A 23,609-nucleotide genomic window follows, 5' to 3' on the forward strand; every position below is an offset into this window, starting at 1 on the left:
ACCTACTAAACCTTGCAAGGTGATAGTCTGTGGCATTTGAACTGTGATTTGCTCACCTTGCTTTTCCCATTGTAACACAGATTAGTGTAATGGGAACTCTGCAAGTATACATCCAAGAACCAGAAGTCTAGAACTATTGTTTTATTTTGGGCGGGGCAGCTTTAAGGATGGACAACACCCTGCCCTTGCAAAGAAACCTCTCTTTCATCAGAGAAAACTTTTAGGCAATTCATTGCAAAAGGAACCTTCAAGAACAATAGAACAATCACTTAGCCATGAATACTAGCTAACAGCTAACTGTGAAACCAGTAAATACAGACCAGTGCAGTTGCTCAAGCAGACTGTGCTCAGGCCCTCTGCCAACCACCACTGCAGGAGAAACAACTCCATTTAACTTCCCTAACCAGTCACTGAAAAAATAAGCTGACAAACAAAGGATAAAGGGGAGGAGGAGTGGCAGTCACAACCATCACAGTATGTAAAATGTCCATTGCAACTAAATAGTTTCCATTTGTAATTTTGAGAATTTCCAACATAAGTACTGTCTTTATAGTATTCCCACCACCTGTCTCCTCCCAACAACTCCTCCTATGTCCCTCCACTCCCTCTCAAATTTATGACTTCTTTAATTATTATTGTTTTACACACAGACACAGTCACTTATCATTGCTCTTATATATGTGTGGGTCAGGCTCACCACTTTGGATGGGATAATCCATTGGAGGCTTGCCCCTGGAGAGGACTGAGTCACCTCACTCAGCAGCCATTAATTCCCTATAGCTTTTCCTCTAGGGATGACACTTTTTGAGATTTCTCCCATTCATGTTGGCAGGCCAACTGGTATTGTCATTGTACAGGTCTGTTTGGCAACTATATTGGTTACCCTCCATAATGTAAGTAGCACTCTTGCACCCTTGGGGATGTCTTGCCCTGCTGGTCATCACTGTACTTTGTGGGCTTCACTGATAACTGAGATTATTGATTCTCTCTTCCCATGGAAGCTAGCCTACCACCTTTGGATACTATAAGAGCTAGTCCACAGGGCATAGAGGTCAGTTCTAGCTTGATTCCTCCAAATCCTGGGTCCAAATTGTATAATGTCTTCAGCAGTAGTGTCTTACTCTACTGTAAGACAACCAAAGGTTATAATGACAGCCTGTATTGTTTTGGAGGTTTCTTGAACTTCCCTGACAAGCGACTCAAAGAGTGGTTTCCCCTGACTGGCACTGGAGTTTTGGTTGATAGTCTATGACTCTTAGAGAAATATTGTCACTCTGTGCTCTAATTTTATTTAAACTATCTATCTATCCATTTATCTATATACATATATATACTTTATATATGTGGAAATTTAAGCAGACATGAAATAATGTGACTTCAAACTTCCTTAGCATCTTCTATCCCTCTTTCCTCCCCCAAAGCATTATTATCCCAAGTGTACACTTCATACATACATATATATATATATATGTGTGTGTGTGTGTGTGTATGTGTGTGTGTGTATATACACACACATATATATGCATGTGTATGTATATATGTATATAAATGTGTATATATATGATAAATGTATATACATATTGCATGTATTTTAAGTAAACATAAAATATTATGATTCCTATTGCTTTTTCAGTCATCCATAGAGTTCTTCATCCCTCCTCCCTTGCTTTCTCTCTCTATTGAACTCTTTTGCCTCTTTTCAGTTGAAGTCCCCCCATTTTCCTATTTCCCCCTTCATAGCACCTACGTCCTACTAACCCCTTATCTAGAACTCTTTCCAACACACACAGACATAAATAGACATAGACATGCACGTGCATGGGCATGTACACACACACACACACACACACACTGAGTCCCTTTTTATTTGTCTGGTTTCTGACATCAGTTTGATTCCACATTCACATCTAAAGCACTAGGGTCTGCAAAGAAGGCAGCACGTGTGGCATTCGTCTTTCTGGGCCTGGATTGCCTTACTCAGTATCATATTTTCTAGTTCCACCCATTTACCTGGAAATCTCTTGATTTTATTTTTCTCACTAGTGAGTTGAATTCCACTGTGTGTGTGTGTGTTTTTGTATGTACCACATTTCCATTATCCATTCCATCAGCTGAAGGACATTTCAGTTGTTTATATTGTATAGCTACTGTAAGTTGAACTATAATAAATATGGCTGAGCAAGTATCTGTGGAGTAGGCTATTGAGTTTGGGGGACATTGCTGAATGAGAGTCTTTGTCAGCTATACATTAGATAGAGGTTAATATTCAGAATATTAACATAAATAACAGAGTAAGATCAGAAACGACAATTTAGATTGTTTCTTGATTTTTCCTTTTGAGACATCTCTGCTTAGATACATGGCTCACTTTTTTTTTAAAGATTTATTTATTTATTTTATTTATTTATTTATTATATGTAAGTACACTGTAGCTGTCTTCAGACACACCAGAAAAGGGCATCAGATCTCATTACGGGTGTTTGTGAGCCACCATGTGGTTGCTGGGATTTGAACTTCGGACCTTCGGAAGAGCAGTCAGGTGCTCTTACCCACTGAGCCATCTCACCAGCCCATGGCTCACTTTTTAATTAGATTGTTTCTTGAGACTTTCTAAAGACTTGTTTACTGTTGATTTTAAGTTTGATTGCATTGTGGCCAGGTAGGGTACATGGATTTATTTTAATTTTCTGAATTTCTTAACAATTGTTTTATGTCCTAGGGTGTCATATGAGAAGCAGAACATACGTTCTTGGGGTTTGGGCGGAAGACTCTTGTTAGGTGTCTGTTAGGTCGATTTGTTACACCATTTAATTCTGAAGAGGCTTATAACTGGTCAGAGTGCTGCAAAGAAATAGCTGTTTAATACTAAGCCACAAATGGGACGCTGAATCACCCCCTGAAAGACCCAGAGAACCTGGCAGTAGAGGGAGCAGAAAGAAGACAAGGGATGGAACATTGTAGAATGCTGTCTTCCAGGAGGAGGGCTGTGGCCCTCTTACACTCACAGCAGCTGTGACGGCCTGAACAAGACCTGTGTGAGAGTGGGCCTGTGAGTAAGATGCCATGGAGTACCACAGGGTGGGGGTGGGGGTGGGGTCATCAAGACCTCCTTGCCCTGCAGATCTAGAAGCAGTGGTGATTTCTAGGGAAGGAAGTAATTTTTTTTCCAGTGTTGTAGTTACTGGTAAGAGTCTATGATTCTGAAAATAGCTATGATGAAAATCATTAGGTCACAGACAAACAAAAACCCCTAAAAACAGAAAAGGGCAAGTTGAGAAGAGGAGGAGACCAGCAGAAGTGAGAGGGACAAGAGAAACTACAAGTGAGAGTGAAAGCAAATGAGTGAAACTCATTGTGTACAGCCAGGAAAGTGTCATAGTCAGGTCTCTGGGGTGCCTCGGGAATGACACACTTAGTATGCGAGTGTGAGGACTAGAATTCAGATCCTCAGAAGACGTGTGAAAGATGAGTGGGCCTGACAGCCAGCGGTAATCCTAGCTGGTGGGAGGCGGAGACAGGACCCCTAGAGCAAGCCAAGCTATCCAAATGCATGGTGAGGTCTGAGTTCACAGAGAGACCCTCTTCAGTGTATTAGATAGAGAGCAATTGAGAAAGACATAACATCACGTATGTGCACACACATGTGCCTCCACAGGCATGCATCCATACACAAGAACACACACAGTTCGTACCATAAAATAGATAAAAGCAAAAATTTATATATAAATATAATAAACCCATTATTAAACAATTATGTATAACTAATATGGATATATAATCAATGTATAATTAATAACAACATTCATTGTTGAAGTGAGTGTCCTCCCAATTCCTATGATCCTCTCAGTAGTACCACCAGATGGGGAACAATGTCTCTTTTGAGGGCTACTTCATCTCTAAACCATGACGTTATACTATACAACATTGAATTTGACAATAAGAATGAAGTTCTAATATAAGCTACAACCTGGAATAATTTTTCTTTAAAAAATATTATACTAAAGAAATAATTATTCACAAAAGTTTGCATATGATAAATTTTATTTGTCTGAAATGTGCTGAATAGGAATATTTGCATATACAAAATAGATTAATGTTTGTGTAAATCCAGGATAGAGAGGCCACCAGGGAGCAACTTATTAGAGAGTTGCTTTGTAGGTCAGTTAAAATTCCAAAATTAGCCCATAGTAAAGGTTGTGAATATGCTAGAACTATGTATTAGTTCACTTTAAATGTGTGAGTTGTATACTGTGTAGAGCATGTCTAAAAAAAAAAATGGTTTTAAGAGAATGTCAAAGGGAAAAAAGTCAGAAAAGCTTTGGTAGTATTAGGAATGAGTGTTGTGTTTTTAAAATGATAAAGGAGAGAGGGAATATGTTTGGTGGATATGCAGTCAGGTGTGGGGGGAGAGGGTGCCTCACGGGCCCATGATAAGGCATGCCTTCCCCCTGAGGGACCAGCCACACAAAGGAATGGCATACAATAGAGTTTATTCAGGGCATGGGGAGGGGAGTTGAGAGGGTAGTAGAAACAGAGAGAGAGAGTAGAGAGGTAGAAGAGTACAGAAGTAGAGGCCAACCATGAGCACTTGGAGAGAGGGGGAGGGGATTAGGGATCGAGAAAGGGGAAGGTAGGTGTGAGAGGACAGAGTGGAGCTGGTGGGGCAGGGAGAAGGCAAGAGCAAGCTGAGGGGGCAAGCAGCCCCTTTTATAGTGAGTCAGGCACACCTGACTGTTACCAGGCAACTGTTGGGCGGAGCTTAGACAAAAGGCTAACAATGAGGAGGAGGTTATTCTCACAGAGTGCAAAAGCCTCACAGGGTGATGCTGGATTTAAAAAGTTGACAATGAGCCATGCTACTGTCCACAGGACAGGCCATTTCAGAGGTGGAACAAATGTAAAAGCTCAGAGGGAGGCATGAGGCTAGCATGTTCAAGACCCAGTATTTGGGGTATAAAAAGGCTGAGAGCCACAGGAGAGGGTATTAGGGAAGTGTGTGGCCCAGATCTGCAAGGGCACCATCAGACAAAAGCAGAGTTTGTGGATTTTGTGCAGAAGTCTGACACAATCCAAACTCCCAAAGAGACCCACACAGAGGTGCCATTGTGTGAATACACTAAAGAGAGGCAGCAATCCACCAAGAGGAAGGCTGTTGATGATAACCTGGGTCTGCATACAAGAGAGACATGGCAGTGGCTCGGACTACAATAGAAGCAGAAGAAAGACATTGGGTAGAGCCAACATCTACCTCCATAGGATTATGTAAGGGCTGGAAAATATTTAGTGTTCAAAACAAGATTAGTAAATGCCTTAATCTTGGCAAGCCGCCAAGTATTTGTTGGGAACTATTCAAGTTTGTTGTAGCATGAATATAGCTATAGATACCTAATGTAGATACATAAATGATATGTAGATATATGGATAGTATGATTGTACTCTAGCATTTGTGAGAAGACATGAGACAAATTGTATTTGGTCTATGAGATATAGATTTTTCACTCATACCACTTACAAGCTGATGGGTAAGAGGAAGAAATATATAAATGCAATCTCAAAGGAATTTGCTTTTTCCATTGTGATGATGGAGTTTCCATTAGCTAATATTTCAATGTCAGAAGCTAAAGCATGTTTGTGTGGGATATAGTACAAACATGGTAGTTGACATCGACATTTAGATATGACGTAGCAGTAGATATGTACTCCTGGAGTAGATGGAAACAGTTTGGGCTTAATTCACTAGCATCAAGACACAAGTTATAACCTTAGACCAGATCTAAGTAATGAATGAGAATAGAAAAAGTAGAAGCCCCACACTGGAGCCAACTAGGAGTTCTGCGTGGAGCTCTCAGTGAGGCAAGGATGAGCCTGGGAAAGAGACCAAAAGTTTGAGCCACAGGAGACTATGGCACCCACCTTTTTCTTTCTCACTCCCCAAAACTTGTCAGAGGGTAGTAATCAGGGAGATGTTATTACAGAAGTAACCCCAAATGCCCTACAGTTTCTAGACAGGAAAAATTGTCAGACACTTCTCAGCAAGTAATCACTGGTTGTCAGACCACAGGGTGTCAGGTGTTTGGGACAGAGTGCTAAAGAGCAACAAAGATATAGCACCTGCTCCAAGTAACATGAGTTTAGTTAGAGTAGCATTAGTTAAATCATTGTTGCTGTCTTAGTTACTTTTCTATTGTTGTGAAAAAAAAATACCATGAGGAAGAAGGCATCTTACAGAAGAGTTTATTGGGGCTTACAGCTCCAGAGGCTTGGAGTCTGTGATGGCGAGCAAGGCAGGAGACATGGCACTGGGACAGTAACAGAGCGAGCTATGCATTCATAAGTAGGACCAGAAAGAGGGAACTAACTGGGAATAGCATGGGCTTTTGAAAACTGAAAGCCTACCCTCAGTGACACTCCTCCCTAATCCTCCCTAACAGTTCCACCAGCTGGGGACTAAGTATTCAAATATCAAAGCCTATGGAAGCCATTCTCCTTCAAACCACTATCATTGTTATTAAGGGAGTATTACCGCCACTAAGAATGAAAGGCTGTGCCATAGAATAAGAACTCTAAAGGAAGGAGCCTCCGAGGTAAACCCTGTGTGTTCTTTCTTTGTGTAAAGCAACCCACCATTTAGAAGAACAGACTGTGCTCTATGTTCTTCTTAAGAAATTATTTTCAACATTTTATACTCTGAGTATGATAATACCTGGGATTCAAATGCTGTGAAGCTTGAATTGAAGGAAGGACCATGGATGCTGCAATGACCCAAGAGTAGATCTCAGTTATGGATCCTTGTTCTATTAGTATATCCTCTTTGAAACTCAGCATCTCTGTCTGTATGGTCCATGATGATAAAAGTCACGCTATTAGATGAGGACTAAGTGACATCTTGTGCATAGAGCACCTGGCAACTGGATCCTTCTCATTCCCTGTGAAAAGCCATGTCAGGTTGTCCATCTGTGATGTTTTCCCTCCCAGGATAATTTTTCCAGGGAAAATCTTTACTGTCTATTCACTTCTTTGTGAGGCAGATAGTCTTTCTTCTAAGATACTTTATATTTTATCACAGTTCTCTCAAGAGAAGTCTTTCTGTGGGGAAACCCTGCTAATTAAGGTCTAAGTCTACCATGATGGGATAGCTTCTCCAAGCTCTTCGCAAAATGGAAGTGTCCCTTTAACAGCAGGGTCTCCTCTTCTCTGACCTTGTCTGGGGCTCCTGAATCCCATACCCTCTCTATTTGGAGAAGGTTGAACGGTCCTTGGCAGACCCACAAACTTCCTTTTTTCTCAATAAGAATCTACCCAGCAGCTACCTGGGATTCCTGGAACACCTCTCCATACAAAAAAACGTATTTGCAGAATTTTAAACTCTCACCAATGATTCTCATTTACCCTGAAAACTCCTTCCCACTCTCTAAGGTCCATATATAACCCTGGTTCACCCAGAACAAAGTGTGTGTGTGTGTGTGTGTGTGTGTGTGTGTGTGTGTGTGTGTGCAAGCCCACTCTGAATAAAGGTATGTGTAGAGGCTAAGCCTGGCTAAGAGAGCTGTTTCATTGAAGATCATCAGAGAAGGCCTTTGTCTAACAGAGCTATAACACTAAGATCAGAAGGCCTTTTCTCTCTTACCCTCCAAGCCCTTTGACACTAACTCCCAGCTGGACTGGAGTCGTGCAGACCCCCACCCATTCTGGACTCTGCTTCATCCTTCCAGCCTGTTGTGCAGGGACACCTGAACACCCTGAGAGGGAGAAAGCTGAAGATGTGGAACCACAGTTGGACCTCAGCAGGAACACCAGGCTGGTACCCAAAGTGTAGATGCCATTGCAAGGTGTTAGAAGCATCCTCTATAGTGAGTGGCTTATTCTCTACAGTAGAAGCCTGAATTTCTACTCAGCTGGTTGATGGAACCAGTAATTCAAAAAGCTGCCAGAATAAATGCAGCTACATTTTTTTCCTTAATTAAAAACCTATTTAATTATTAGCACATCATGTCAATTTAATGATATGTTAATGAAAGCATGCAGCAGTAAGCCTGTTTAAACCATTGACATAATTTTTTAACTTTTTGGTGTGAGTAAGCATAGGATTTAGTAGCCTTTTATTTGGATATGTACAGTATACCTTGTCTATATCTCATATTTTAATTAATATAATTAAATTTGGATAAAAGCTGATGTTAGAATTGCATGCATTTCATTATTGGAACCAAGGCTAATTAAAGTATATGAAATGTGGCAATTCCTAAGATGATAAGAAAAATACAGGATATTGTTTTTCTAAATTTAAAACGTGGCAGATGGTTTTTCATAAGATCTAGAAATGTCAGTGATCTGTGGAGTATTCAGAATAGGGGTTTTTCATACATGGACAAAGTAAAGGCCTGAGAAGGTGGGCGTTTATCCTTGTGTCTATCATGAACAGTGTCATGTGTTGTAGCAACAATCCATTTGTGCCTTTCTTTGAAAACCAAGTGAAAGCTATAGTTTGACACATAAACTAATCTACAAAGCATTTATATAAGTTTTTTCTTTCCGTTTTTTTTGGGGGGTGGGGGGAAGGAGGCTTTTCGAGACAGTGTTTCTCTTGTGTAGCCCTGGCTGTCCTAGAACTCTCTTTGTAGACCAGGCTGGTCTCAAACTCAGAGATCCTCCTGCCTCTGCCTCCCAAGTGCTGGGATCAAAGGTGTGTACCACCTCCTTTTGGCTTAAGCTTGGATGATAGCCGTCTCTGTATTGTAAGTGGAGAAGCTGCGGCTAGGATAGGCTGTCATCACCACAGACTTGTACCTTGGAGGCAAAAGAGCTAGATGACATCTAGATCATGTTTTTAGGCTCTTGCATAAAGCATTATGAATCTCAGTTGGAAAAGTGGTCAGAAGCCATTGAGGACAATCTCTCCTGAACAGTTCCTTTTGAGAAGCTAGCTGTGTCACTGTGGGTGCCCTCTGCCTCTGCCTCCACAGCAGAAATGCTACACACTTCAAGCATGCATTTCCTGAAAGGTAACTTGGTGTGGAGACTGCTGCTTGCGTGATAATAAAAAGTCAGAATATATATTTTCATTGTCTCCCTGTTGGCCTGTAGCACGTGCTGCTTTGATCCCAAGTATTGATTTGGAACTACCCAATAAATACAGGCTGTTTTCACATGCTAAACATCCCATTGTTTTATAACATCCTAGTTTAATAGATTGTGCTTTTTAAATGTCTTTATACAGCAAAAGTTAAAGTTGATCTGTGATATGCCTTACAGATGTTTTTATTGTCTGTGTTTCCTCTTCTTCTGGTACATACGCTTCTCAGACTCCTTGCAGTTGGATGACGTCATAGAACTGGTTTGATCAATCAAAGTGATATTATTCATCTTCAAGATGAATCACATGGAAACCTATTCATGTCTCATTTCTTGTGTTGTTGGAACTTGGAAATTACAGGTTGAAATCAGAGACACAACAGGAAACTGGGATAAATCTTTGAGTCACAGCTTGGAGGGGAGCAATCTACAAAGCCTATGTTCCTTGCCCTACCCTTATCCCCACCCCCGTTCTTCCCCGCCATCAGCCTTGCCTGGCTAAGAAATCAATGCTTCCTGTGTTAAACTGCAGAAATCTGACATTGTCTATTCTGCTATCATCTGGTCTGTCCCTATTAATATGACAGTTACTTGTTACGCTCCCCACTCCCAATGATGTCTGATTATCAGAAAACCTCCAGAACAGACTATTTTAAATTACATATTCACATGAGTGCCTATGTGCACACACACACACACACACATACTCAGTACATACTTGTAAAAAAAAAAGTTAAATGATTCTTATTAGCGAGTGGTTTAAAGCCTTTGTAATGTCTTTAGTAGTAACTAGGATTTCATGGAAGGTCCTGACCTTAACCAGCTATGATAGTCTTTATCTTTTTTAATTTCTCCAAAAAAGTGGAAGTACCATCATTTAAGTGATCCACGCCAGCTCTTATCTCAGTGCTCAAAAGCCTTACATAGGTTCATTTGAAGTTCATTCTTCATTCCATTCATCCCTTAGGTATTCAATACATATGGGGATGGAGATGAAAACTTACTCATTGCACCCTTCCTTATCAGACCTTTTAGGCTGCCATGGTTCTTGTTGCCACTAACCTTCCTTTCTCTGTGCTAACCAGCTAACCAGAAAGACTTACATAGCCTTCCCTTGTAATTTTCTAGTGTGGTTCTAACCAGTGCCCACTGGAGTCCAGTGATCTGCTTTCCTGGTCATGGAGCGGTCTCTTTATTACCTGCCATTGTTATCCTGGTGCTGTCCTGTATTCCACACCCATGCTGCCAAGGTTTTTAATTCTCTATTTGTTATTAATGCCAGTCTGTCCTGCTACTGCTTTCCCTCCCGCCTAGATACCCTTCCTAGCTACTAAAATTTGACCTTGGCAATTTCACCATGATTTTTCTTCTATTTATAGCTTCTAAATATCATATCATGTTTGGGATATGTTAAGAAATAGAAAATTGTCTCCAAAAAAGCAAGAATTGCTTTGACCCAAAGCATAGCTCAAGTTAGTTTCCCTGGTCCTTTTTATCTGGTTGTACATAGTCTCACTCTCCCGTCCCCTTTCCTGTAAGGCACTGTCACTTCGGCAGTTTTCCATCTCCCAGGCTAAACACAGAGCTCTAAATGTCAGCATCTGCATCCATTTTACCGGCCTGTAATGGATCCTTGATGGGTTTGCATGCCTTGTATACATATTGCCTGCTCTTCTCTAACCTGCCCATGAATCTACTCATCAGTGTAGAGTTGTCCTCTGTGTTTATGAGCACAATCCACACAGGACGAGCTCATCAGTATACCAGGCCTCCGAACTTTCCCAAGTAGTTTTTTTCATGATCTTGTTGAATACATAAAAAAAAATTTTGTTTTCAAAAACTCCTCAACAGAATTGTCTCCCGAATGAAGAACAATCTCATAAGGAAGACCATTACATTAACAGTCTGTGCATTCCTGATTCATAGATATCCTGCTTCCTCCAAACACTGAGCCTTGGAACGTCCCTTGGACAGTAACTAGATCTCCTAAGGGCCACGTAGGTCTTCTCATAGCACAGGTCATATCCTACTCTAATGGCTGATTTCATTGTCTTCACTTTTCATTACAAAGCTCTTGAAGGCTGGACCCATTTCTGTCCTAGTGACCATAGAATCCCGAGCGATTGACAAGTAGAAGGGGCTTGTGCAATGCTTGGTTCTCAGCACCACCAGAGAATGGGTAGATGAAGCACACATTTCAGAAATATACAGGTAGACACTGGCATAGGAGAGAGTTGATGTTTGTTCAACTTCCTAATAACCAAACAGCCTTGACTTTGAATTTTGAATGTCAATCTTTTCCAAAGACAGTGATGGGTGTTTGGTACTTTCTTGTGATGTTGGCTGTGGCTGTGAGCTTCAGTTCTGGGGCAGCCTCTTGGTCATAAGAAGAAACACGGCCACTTGGAGTGGGCCACATTTGGATAGTTAGGATGCTTGGCAGGTCATGCATTTCAGATGCATTTAAACTTACATTTCAGCTCTGGTTTATTAGGCCCCACCTCACTGTGTGTGATTGGTTTGTCCCAATATACAGTTTCAGAAACAGAAATGTTTCCCTCTTGGTATTGATCAGTTTTGCAGATTTTTGTTGTTGTTTTGCTTTGGGTTTGTTTATTTGTTTGTTTTGTTTTATGCTTTCTTACCTAGATTTTTAGGAGTCAAAGCTGTTTGTGTTAGAGTATATAGAACTGGGCATGTCAGAAGCTTATCCACATTAGGTGGAAATTTGAGGGTATACCCTTAGGAGTGGGACTGTCTTTTAAAGTCTTCCTTTCAACCCTTGAAATCAACCAGCTAAATGGATACTCCCCCAACAGCTCTATGAAGATAGGTACTGTTAGCATCCTATTTTATAGTCCCTAACCCCAGGCTTAGGGACCATCAGTATTATTCAGTGATGCATGACTTACCTAGCATGTGCAAGGCCCACCCAGAGTTTTATCACTAGCAGCAAGAGAGCCTCAGGCTCCAAATCAGAAAAATAAACCCCAGATCATCCATTCTGCTGTTCCACACTATGCTACCAGCTCTATACCATATTACAAATTCCATGCTACAATATCAGTTCTTCTGAAATCTGTAGCCTTTAGCCTTGTGTCAGATCTGTTCCAGCTGAAGATGAGTCTCAAGTCACTTTTTTCACTCCAGTTTTCTTCCTCATTGTCAGTCACTTGCCAATCACATCTCACGATCCTCGTGTAATAATGCTGAGAAGGTCAGAGTGTGGCGAGCTCATCTTCATCTGACCAAACTGGGCCATAAGCAAGTTGAAAAGACTTGTCCCTGGCCACCCGGAAGTTAGATGGCACCACTTCTACTGGGCCATTGGTGGCTCCAAATTATTTTATTAAGTGACCTCTTGAAGAATAATGAGGGTGGGCATGGCCATAGGACTCTCCACATGCTTTGAGTTCTGTGCAGTGGGGACCTATAACAGAATGTGTCTCATATGCCATTTCTCTGGGTAAAAAGTTTGTCCACGTCCTATGTTGTTAATGATAAAGGTCTTCTGTGAACCAGAAAAAAAAAAAAAGCCTTCTGGAAGAAATGATTAAGCATTATTAATACAATTATGTATAACAAAAGACATAATTTACCTTCTCCACATCCAACAAAGAGATTCATTTGAAGCTTCAGGAGCTCCAGCTGAAAGGGCAGGTCTTGTCCCAGTGGGCTCTCTGGCAGAGGTGGGCTGGGGGCGAGGAGCTGCACTGGCTGCTTTGTCCTCGGGGGACCTCTGTGCATGATGGACTGGGCCTCCCTCAGCCTCTGCAGCTGACAGCCCCCTCCCTCTCACATGTACACACACAGACACAAACACACACAGACACAAACACACACACACAGCACTTGGCCATAGTTTTTCATTGTCTGAGGCTCAGGGTCCAGACTACTGTTTTGTACCTACTGTTTACTTGGCCTGAGGACTAACAGGGAACATGAAAAGAAAATTACTTTAAAGCAATACGAGATGACAATGGAGAAAAATATTCAGAAAAACATGACAACCCTGGTAGATTACACATCTAGGTAATTTTTTCTTTGTTCTTTGAAAAGCCCAGCAAATCTCATTATTTATTAGACTGAATGGCATTTTGTCCGCCGTCGCCATAGTTGACTAGTCTGTGTTTGTACTTGCATTATTGCACGTTGGTACATAAACTCAGTGAGTACAGAGGCTATGGAGATGCCCAACCACCTATAGCCTGTGTGGCATAAAGTGTATGTCTATTAACCCTTTACCTGTGGGGCTTAGGAGATGGCTCAGATGATGAAGTGCTTGCCTTCAGGAGTGAGGACCTAAACCCCAGATCCAGACTAACAGAAAAAAGTCAGGCCTGGAGGCTCCAGCTTGCAATCCTTGTACTGGGACAGCAGGGACAGATGGACCATAAGACTCCCTAACAAGCCAGGCTAGTCGACTTGGTGTCAGGCAAAAAACAAACAAGCAGACAAACAAACAGCTGAGGAGCAGTTCCAAAGGTTCTTCTCTGATCTCCACATGCATACATATGTGCACTCACCCCCTCACAATCACACATAAGCACACACAGACACATAAATGTTTATCTGATGAGAGAATGGTACGCACATTAGATCTGAAGACCTCACAAGTAAAATTATTTGTCTAAGATCACTTAGCTACCAGGAACTAAAAGCAGAATCTAAACCTTAAGTGTTTCAACTCTGGCTTTTTTTTTTTTTTTTTTGGTTTTGTTTTGTTTTGTTTTTCCTTCTTTGCTTCTGATTAATTGAACAGCTTCTTCTTGTGGTGCAGGAGGATAGAGAGCTCAAGGTATTTAAAAATGTTCCCTCTAAGGCCCAGCAGTGGAAGTCCTGGTTCACCCTTGCTGAAATCCCAGGGGGACATGGGGAAAAGCCTGTCTGCACTCTGCCTGTTTTCTGACCTGTGAAATAGAAGCCAAGGGGACAATGCTGTCTAAGTGCCCCAGGGTCCTCAGACTCTCCTGCCAGGTTTGTGACAATGTTGTCTCCTGTGCTCACTTGAAATTAGAGTTAAGGAGTCATACAACCCAAGCTAGTAGGGAAAACTGAATGCATTTTATTCTGGGGTTCAGATCATCCCAAAGGCGACTTGATCCGGAGCAGCTAACAGCTGACACCATGAAATGAACATTGAAAGGGGGTTGGGGGGGGGAGTGCAGCATTTGAAGAGATAGAGAGAGCACAGCAAGAGAGAGAGGAAAGAGTGGGAAGGGTGAGAGGGAAGGAGAGAGGGAGAAAGAGGAGAAGAGAAGGAGAGTGAGGAGAGAAAGAGGGAGGAGAAGGGGAGTGAGGGGGAGAGAGACAGACAGAGAGGGAGGAAAGAGAGGGGAGAAGGGAGGGAGGAGGAGAGAGATTGATCTAGTTCTGGCTGTAGGGCTGGTACAGTTTCTGATCTGAACCAGGCACCCAAACTATAACTGTGCCCAGCTAAGATCTCTGGTATGTTGCTTAAAAAAAAAAAAAAAAAAAAAAAAGGTGGGGGCGAACAGCCTTGTGTCTTTCAAGCCTCTCTGAGATGTGATTTTTTTTGGAAGCTACTGAGCTGAGCCTTTGCATTAGCAAAGGTACCCCCCCCCCAACACACACAAACACACACACACATATACACACACACACAAACACACACACTTTGGTTTAGGGATTATTGATTTGGTAGGCGAGGCTAATTTACATGTAAATAAATCTCAACCCTGGGCGGCCAGACTGGGAAGTCCAGATGCTGTGACTGACTTGCTGACATCACAGCCTCATTAGCATGCGGAGGATGCAAGCATTGGAACTGCGAACAGCGACTTCTCCAGCTCTGCCAGGCGCTCCGTGACAGTTATTATTATTTTTTGGATGAGCTGCACATTTCCTGGTTCAGTGGCCCAGGCTTTGTGAGCAGCTGACTGGTCTCTCAGGTCTGGCTCAGGATCAGCTGATGACGCAGAGATTGGGGTCTGTGACTTCCTTCAGATAATCGTGAAGTCGGCGAGTTTAGAGGAGACGGGTTCTTGAGAAGACAATTCTAGGACCCAGGCAGGCCTAGAACAAGGGCACAAGTCGCACTCTCCGGCTTGTGTGGCTCTCCAGCTGGGGCCACTTCCAGGGAGGGCGTTCTCTCGGAGGGAATGCAAAAGCAGACGGGTTTGGGTTTGAGCCTGCTGCCTGCCTCCGGAAGGGCTCAGATTTGCAGAGACTCAGTAAAGGAGATGTTTGGGCTGCCTGGAGTCCTGCTTGCATTTTCTGATACCAGCTCCAGGGGGAAAGTGAACTGGGGCAACTGACCAGATCAAGACTCGGTGGCGGCTTCCTCTAAAGCTTCGCGGCTCATCCTCTAGGAGGTGGGTAAGAAATTTTGTTAATTCCCAAAGCAAGCAGGAATGTGTTTAGTAGTCTCTGGACTGAGGAAGCTATTATCTCTAAGGCCAAGAGGTGGCTTTGGTGGTCTGGCACTTCTATCTTTCCTTTGCTTATTAGAAAGTTCAACTGCAAAGTGATATGGCACAGATATACAATAGGCATCCTCAAGTCTTAGTGCTTAAGAAACAGTATTTCTCTAACAGTGACCCTTTCTTAATAGCAACAACAGTGGGAGGGGGTGTTAAAAAGCAAATACTGGTAGCATTCATTCATGTACCGATGCGCCCATTTCAGCACATATCTGAAACACCAGAGATGCTGAGGGACGCACACTTCACTAAATCTTCCAGATTTAAAAAGAAAAAAAAAAAAAAAGGCTCTCAAATGATTGAGGTTTAATTTTAGCTAGTGCTTTTGGCTTCAAAAACAGTGACAGAGCTCCCGAATCTGACTGCATAACCTGCTGTGGCACATGACTGTGTTTGTTCCTTACGGGCCTGTCTTCACAGTTAGTGCCTCTCACTGGCTTTTGATTTCCCCAGGACCAATCATAGCACTGTTGATCCACCATGGAGGTTTGGAGATGAAGTTCTGATTTTTAATCTCCCTGTTGTTTGCTGTGTGGTCTGGTACTGTGCTGTGATCTAGAAATACATGTGCCAGATGTATAGGACTAGAAACATATGTGCCAGGTATGTCAACATCCTCCAGAGTGGGTGGAGAATTACCGAGACTTAAAGATTGTTCCCCCCAATGATAGAGGTCTACTTCCACTGTGACCATGTGTGGAATCATGGGTAAGGGAGGGCTTTAGTATGCCTTGAATATAGAGATGTGGGTACCACATATCGGAGGCCTGCAGTGTTCTTTGCTTTGCTTTCTATGTCTTCCTGAAGACAGTTTTAACCTATCTCAGTAAGGCTTTCATATAGGAAACAGCCTTGTTTTCTTGCTAGAGGCCACATTGGCTGCTCTTATCCTGCCCCTTAGGAGACAGCTGATGATTTCCACAGATGAGCAAGGTGGAGCTCAAGAGTAAGTTACAACTTCAATAAAAATCACCACGTTCTGAAAATTGGGGTTTTAGTGCCTCGTGGGGTACTTGTAGAGGTTTTTTTCCTTTCACCAAATGCTCGTTCCCCTTGGGACTTTTCTAATGTGGGAATTTAAACACACTGGCTCCAACAGACATTGTGTTCTTTAACATGTTACAGAGCAATCAGCAAAAGAGAGCATTTTTGAACAGTACAGTTATTTTTGTAAAGATTTCCCCCATGCAATGTGTGTGGGTTGGGGTGTAGTGGGGAGAGTTAACAATACAGGAAAGACAATGCTCTATAGAAGTGGAAGGGGAGGGAAAAGAACTCAGAGGTAAAAGAATATGAGAAGATGCTTATGCAGGGCTTGGACCCTGAGAGCTGGAGAGACTTGGGTATCTCTTGGAGTACCCATTTCTGTGAAATAGGGAGAAGAGGCATGAGATCTGTGGGTAGGCTTTAGTGAGGTGACATATAAAAAGCCCCCAGATCTGTGTCAGCCACTGTAAGTGCCCAGCAAATGCTAGCTGTTGGTATTGTTCCTTCACTGGCATGAGCATCATAACTACTGTTGCCGAAAACAAATCAAACCACTGAAAAGGTCAGGTGTTTACTGGTGTGAGGTAAGGCTGCAGAAAAGATGTGGTCCTAGTCACTGCTGAAGCCAAACTCTTCCATTCCTCCTGATGGAGCTGATATAATGAAGTATATCAACTAGGACTACTGTGCTGTATGCACCTAGAAGATAGTTTAAGGAAAATCAGCCAGTGCTAGTTTGACTAGGCCCCCTCCAAAAGGTCCCCTGTCTGGGAAGCTGGATGGGTCACTCTGAGGGACCTATGGGGTCTGCATTAGAACCAAGGCCCTTTAGGGTCTCTGTTCTTCTCCAGCTGTGCCAGTGAAAGGCAGGTCTTCTCCCTTCTTCCTTTCCTGCACTGATGCTTGGTCTCTTCTCTGCCCAGGCTGGGCCTCTGATCTGTGTTTCACCTGCAGAATGACTCCTCAGAAGTTCCAGGGTGGAACTGGTGCCACCATCTGGGTGGTTTCTGCCTCTGAGCTATGGGAAAACAGAAAATAATGGGTCTGCTTGCCTGTTTAGGCCTCTCCTCCCTCCCCCCGCTTCCCCCCCCCCGTGTGTGTGTGTCTCTGTGTGTGTGTGTCCCCATTCATCCATTGCCCTGATACTTCTTTCCCAGTGATTTGATGCAGCCACACATAGTTGGCCTGTTGTTTCTCCCTGCCCTCTCAGGGCCTTTCTTTCTTTTCTCCTTCCCTTTCTTCTTCCTTTTCTTCCTTCCAGAAATATAACCCCAATGTCAGCTTTTATAAGACAATTATTAAATTAGAGCTAGTGCCCAGTATAGGGAAATGCCAGGACCAGGAATGGTAGTGGGTGGGTTGGGGAGCAGGGGGAGGGGGGAGGGGAAACTAGGAAAGGGGATAACGTTTGAAATGTAAATTTAAAAAAATCTAATAAAAAATTGATACTTAAAAAAAAATTAGAGCTAGTGATTTGGTCAGTGACAGAGCACTTGCCTAGCAGGTATTTGGTTGGTCCCTGTCATCACAAAAACATGGTGGTGGAGTAGGGTAGGAATCAACAGATCCAGAGAGATGTCTGCTATAAAATCCGTTTTCCAGAAACTCAGAAATGAGAGTTTGTACCTCCTGGTTGATGTGATCTTTAGTATAAGCATGGAAAAAAGTATACTTGTCCTGGAACGTAATATTAGTATAATGTATAATGCTTTGGTAGTAGCCTGCCTCCATTGCCTTCTGAAAGCATATGTGATCTTGGGAGAATTGCTTGACACCTCTGTGAAATTTTGTCATAGGAACCCTGGAAATAAATCCCTCCAAATGTTGAGATGCTATGACTGTAGCCTCCGCCCTGTCCTGGATATTGGCCTTGATCTCCTCCTGGTGACCATGACTTTATTAGTTCTCATTCAATCTCAAACAGTGAACAGTAGGGGGCAGTAGATTTAAGACTTGTTCATCTAAAATACTGAACTGCTAAGAGGGAAAACAGCTTAGCAGGGGTGACACAGAGAGTGACAACCTCTGGTTTCTAAACCCAAGTGCCACAGGAGTGAGAGAGGCTCTTGCCTACCCACTCACTTGTCTGTCCTGAGGCCAGACTCTTCATTCTGACATCCTCTAAGCCTGTACTTTCTGTTTACTGCTGTCATCAGGTACACAGAGTCGAATGCTCTGTCTCAGATAGGATTCTGAATGGCATTTAGACGATGGCTTTCTTTTGTGTGTGGTGGCCACTGATACCTTTCTTCCCTGAGTCTCTCTGTGATGTTGTTACTCAATAAACTGATGGGCCTATGAACTGTAGCCCAAGAAATGGCTTATATAAGAACTATGGCAAAAATCTGTTTTTTGTTTGCTTGATTTTGATTTTGATTGATCAAGCTCTTGATACTTTGTTCTTGCCCCAACTTTCAAATACAACTTTTTTTTTTTTTTTTTTTTGGTTTTTTGAGACAGGGTATCTCTGTGTAGCCCTGGCTGTCCTGGAACTCACTTTGTAGACCAGGCTGGCCTCGAACTCAGAAATTCACCTGCCTCTGCCTCCCGAGTGCTGGGATTAAAGGCATGCACCACCACGCCCGGCTCAAATACAACTTTTAAGTCAGTGATAGCACACACTGTTAATCCCAACACTGGGGAGGTAGAGGCAGACAGATATCTGTGAGTTCAAGACCAGTGTGGTCTACAAATGGAGTTCTAGGACAGAGAAACCCTGTTTTATAAAACAAAAGCAACAACAACAACAGAAAGAAAAACTCACAACATTTTGGTTTTAACACCCTAATCTCCCACTTACATGTGTGTGTGCATGCTTGTGTGTATGTGTGAGAGTGAGTGTGAGTGTGTACACACTTACATGTTGAATCAAGCAAAGTAAACCATCTTTATTAGAATCTTGGTCACTTGGGTTTGGAGGCTGAGTCTTCTGTTCTCTTGGTGTATTATTTAAGTGCTTGATTAATTAGGGTCTGGAAACCAAGCATTTGCTTGTTTTGTTATTTCAGAGGAAAGAAGGAGCCAGACTACCAGAGCAGGGATATGGCTCAGGGGTAGCATTCTTGTCCAGAACTCATGAGGCCCTACTTTCATCACTAGCACCAATGCCAAAGGGATATAAAACCAAAGGCAACTGCAAAGGGAAAGGGTGGGAAGAAAAAGTGGGGGAGGGATAGGAAAGAAGATTCTCTTCTCATCTGTGCACCGAAACCAGAGGGAAGCCTTCTGAGATATTGACTCCTTTCACTGGCCCAGCACATATTTTGCACTACAGCACCATCCGCCTTTTGAAGGACCTTGTTGGCAAGAATGCTCTGAGCCTATCTTTGTGTGGTAGAAGACAGGATGAGCTTCCAGCACAAGTTTGGTCCTGAAGTCTGTGAGAATCAAGTTGGCTCAACACTTCCTTTCAAATAGGAGAGCTGACACTCATGGTGCCTCAACAACATGGCTGCCTGGATAACACAAATAGCACCAAAGGACATGCTAAAGTGCAAGGGAGGAATCGACCTGGCCCCACCCCAAGGCAAAGAATATAGGCAGCTGATGAGAGGGAAATTTGGTGTTCTCAGGGTGGTGCCCCCTAATTGGTTACCCAATGCCAAGTGAGCTACCCTGAAATTATATATATATATATATATATATATATATATATATATATATATATATACACACACACACATATACATACAGGTAACACCAAATGGCTTATCAGATTGTATTTATATATTTATGCATGCACACACACATACACACATACCTATAATAATTAAGAAAAAGAGACCATGAATTTGAGAGGGAGCCGGGGAGGGATTGGGGGAAGGTAATGATATATTTATATTTTAATTTAAAAATATTGCAAAAATAAAAATTATTTGGACGAGAAAAACAAATATGAAGGCCAAATCGGAAGATGAAAAGTAACTCTGTAAGGAAGTATAGAACATAAGATGCTGTTGTTTGGCAGTGGACATGAGCAAAGAGAGGGGTGACCTATTTGGGAACATGTCATTAGAGTCACACTTGCTTCGAGTCATAGTGGGAATCTATAGCACGAAGGCATATTAGACAGTTATTGTTTTTCTCTTTTACTTTTTTATGTTTAACTTCTTTTTTGAGAATTTCATGCAATATATTTTCATCATAATCTTTCCTTTCCTCCAGCTCCTCCTAGATCCTCCTGTAGTTCCCTAGCCATTTAATATTCTCTCTCTCTCTCTCTCTCTCCATCAAAGAAAAGAAAGAAAAAGCAAGCAAGCTATGAAGTCTGATTTGTATTGGCCAACTACTCCTAAGAAAGGGGCCTGCTCTGGAGTGTGGCTATAAACCCTACAAGTTACAAATAGCAAGCCATCTGCAAGATGTGCCCGCTGGCGGAGCAGTGGCACATATATTAAGGGTGTACCAGAGATTTCTATTCCTTCCCTTCTTTCCACACTGGTATGTAAGCAGTGCAGGCACTAGTGGAGCCCTTTCTGTTTTAGGATGTGGTGAGAGCTGAACTCTCTGCTGGACCTTTAGCAGGCCATCACCCAGCCTGTCACATATGACAGATGCCTGGCTTTCCTTGCCTCTCCTCTTGCACTGGGAACTTCATTGGCCTCAACTCCTCCTCAATTTTCCTCCTTAAAATCAAACTTTATAAATATTGCCCAGTCCAATTCAGGATTAAGAGTAGCTAAGACAAAGATACTTAGCATTTCATTTCACCTAGGCAGCATGCCATTTTCCCAACTCTTTTCTGGGCCTCTTTATCAGTTATGAGTCCTTGGTGATATCGATTCATGAAAGTTCCACTACTCAACTGAGAAACATATATTTTCAGTTTCAGAATATAATGTACATAGATATAAATGCTTTTGCTTGTCTGTATTCTAGTCTTTGGGTTATATAAACAGTAATAGCTATCATGACATGAGGACCTACTACTTGCTACTCAACATGAATTATGAGTCACATAATTTACCTGATTCATACAGCTCTCATGTATCTAGTTAATTTATTAATTATGTGATGAACATATATGTTGACTTGGTTATCTGAGATGGCTCATAGGAGTAGTCAGCATTCTGGTTCTTCCTCCTTCACTGGAAGAACCGAATCCTCTCCATTGAATATATTTTGTGCTCAGAACAGAGCAGTCTTGAGACTTGTTATCCTAAAATTGAGGGGAAGCCAGAGAAAGTGAGGGAAAGGTATGCTAAACAACTGGACAAGTAAGATTCCCAGAGGCTAAGGAACTTTCTCTAGGTTTCATAAGTAGTGAAGAATAAAGACGAGGCTCCAATCCAACATAACCATAGTCCCAACACTGAGCTGTGTTCACCTTTTTAAAAGGCCTCCTTCTACCTATGTGGTTCCATGACTGGTAGCTATTTCTTTCCTTTTAAATGTTCTCTGAGGAATAGATACAGAAAATGTGGTACATTTACACAATGGAGTACTACTCAGCTATTAAAAACAATGAATTTGTGAAATTCTTGGGCAAAGTATTTGGAGGATATCATCCTGAGTGAGGTAACCCAGTCACAAAAGAAGTCACTTGATATGCACTCACTGATAAGTGGATATTAGCCCAGAAACTTAGAATATCCAAGATACAATCTGCAAAACACAAGAAAATCAAGAAGAAGGAAGACCAACATGTGAATACTTCATTCCTCCTTAGAATAGGGAACAAAATACCTATGGAAGGAGTTACAGAGACAAAGTTTGGAGCTAAGACGAAAGGATGGACCATCCAGAGACTACCCCACCTGGGGATCCATCTCATAATCAGCCACCCAAACCAGACACTATTGCATATGCCAGCAAGATTTTTTGAAAGGACCCTGATATAGCTGTCTCTTGTGAGGTTATGCCAGTGCCTGGCAAATACAGAAGTGGGTGCACACAGTCATCTATTGGATGGAACACGGGGGCCCCAGTAGAGGAGCTAGAGAAAGTACCCAAGGAGCTGAAGGGATCTGCAACCCTATAGGTGGAACAACAATATGAACTAACCAGTACCCCCAGAGCTCGTGTCTCTAGCTGCATAGGTAGCAGAAGATGGCCTAGTCGGCCATCACTGGTAAGAGAGGCCCTTTGGTCTTGCAAACTTTATATGCTCCAGTACAGGGGAACGCCAGGGCCAAGAAGAAGGAGTGGGTAGGTAGGGGAGCAGGGTGTGGTGGGGGGAAGGTACAGGGAACTTTTGGTATAGCATTTGAAATGTAAATAAAGAAAATATCTAATAAAAAAAAAGAAAACATAAATGTTCTCTATGGACCCCTCAATTCAAAATAATCTTGTTTTATAACTATTGGATTGGAAGCATTCAAAAGATTGGCACAAAGGAGACTATAGTAGTTGATTTGACACCTACTGTTTTTAATTGGCTTATAGAATGTGAGTGGGAGAATGGGTGGGAGAGTAGGAAGGCCAAGGAGGACTTGTAACCGGATGATGGGGAACAGAGAAAATTCTGCCAAGCTATGCTTTGCCTATGTGCATGCCCCTTGGCTTCTGGAGAGAGAGGGGCCAGGGCTGTTGCTCAAGACCTTTTGTCTAATGTCAAGGGCTGGGTTTCCTTTCATTCTTTTCTCTTGAAACAAGGGATCCTGAGTCAGCTGATCAGTAAATTCATTCCCAGCCCTGGCCTGCGTGAATGTGAGCTTTCTAAGTAAATCTGATCTTGTCAGTGAAGTGCTGTCATTTTCACTACTGGATGTTCATGACAAGGATGTTAGAACTCCTATGTTAGAGACTATACTATGCTGGGGACCAGGCTTCCATATTTACCTGCATGTGCCTGAGGCATTGCAAGAATGCAGGTTCTGCAGTTCTGTAAAGCTCCCTGGGGCTGCTACTAAATTGCCTTTGTCATAGATACCCTGGACTCCACAGGAAGGAAAACTACTCAGTTCAGAAGACTCTGGGTTTTATTCTTTATTTGATTTAGCTGCTTCAGTACTTGGCTTATACCTCACTGAGTAATAAAAGCAGTGAAAGAGTTCCATGCTTCCTCCATTCCATTATCTCAGAAGGTGCAAGATACTGATCACATGTTGGAGTGATGCTCTGTCTCTCTGTGTCTTATTCAGGCTGGGTCCAGGTGAAATGCCTGTC

General features: G+C 42.4%; 1 protein-coding gene across 5 annotated transcripts in view; it reads left to right on the forward strand.

Moving 5' to 3' along the window:
- The window catches only part of Prickle2 (prickle planar cell polarity protein 2), a 328,810-nt gene that overhangs the window by 207,011 nt on the left and 98,190 nt on the right, over positions 1 to 23,609 (forward strand). The window contains exon 1 of one of the 5 annotated variants that reach the window (XM_085840280.1): positions 14,758 to 15,411. The exons of 3 other annotated variants lie outside the window; for them this stretch is intronic. The gene's annotated coding sequence lies outside the window, so the exon portion shown is untranslated. Of the gene's footprint in view, positions 1 to 14,757; positions 15,412 to 23,609 lie in introns of those variants that run through there. One more of the 5 variants, XM_021164853.3, reaches the window with a different exon arrangement.

The sequence above is a fragment of the Mus caroli genome, unplaced genomic scaffold (genome assembly GCF_978045245.1).
Source record: "Mus caroli unplaced genomic scaffold, Mus_caroli_1 scaffold_7, whole genome shotgun sequence".
NCBI lineage: Eukaryota > Metazoa > Chordata > Mammalia > Rodentia > Muridae > Mus > Mus caroli.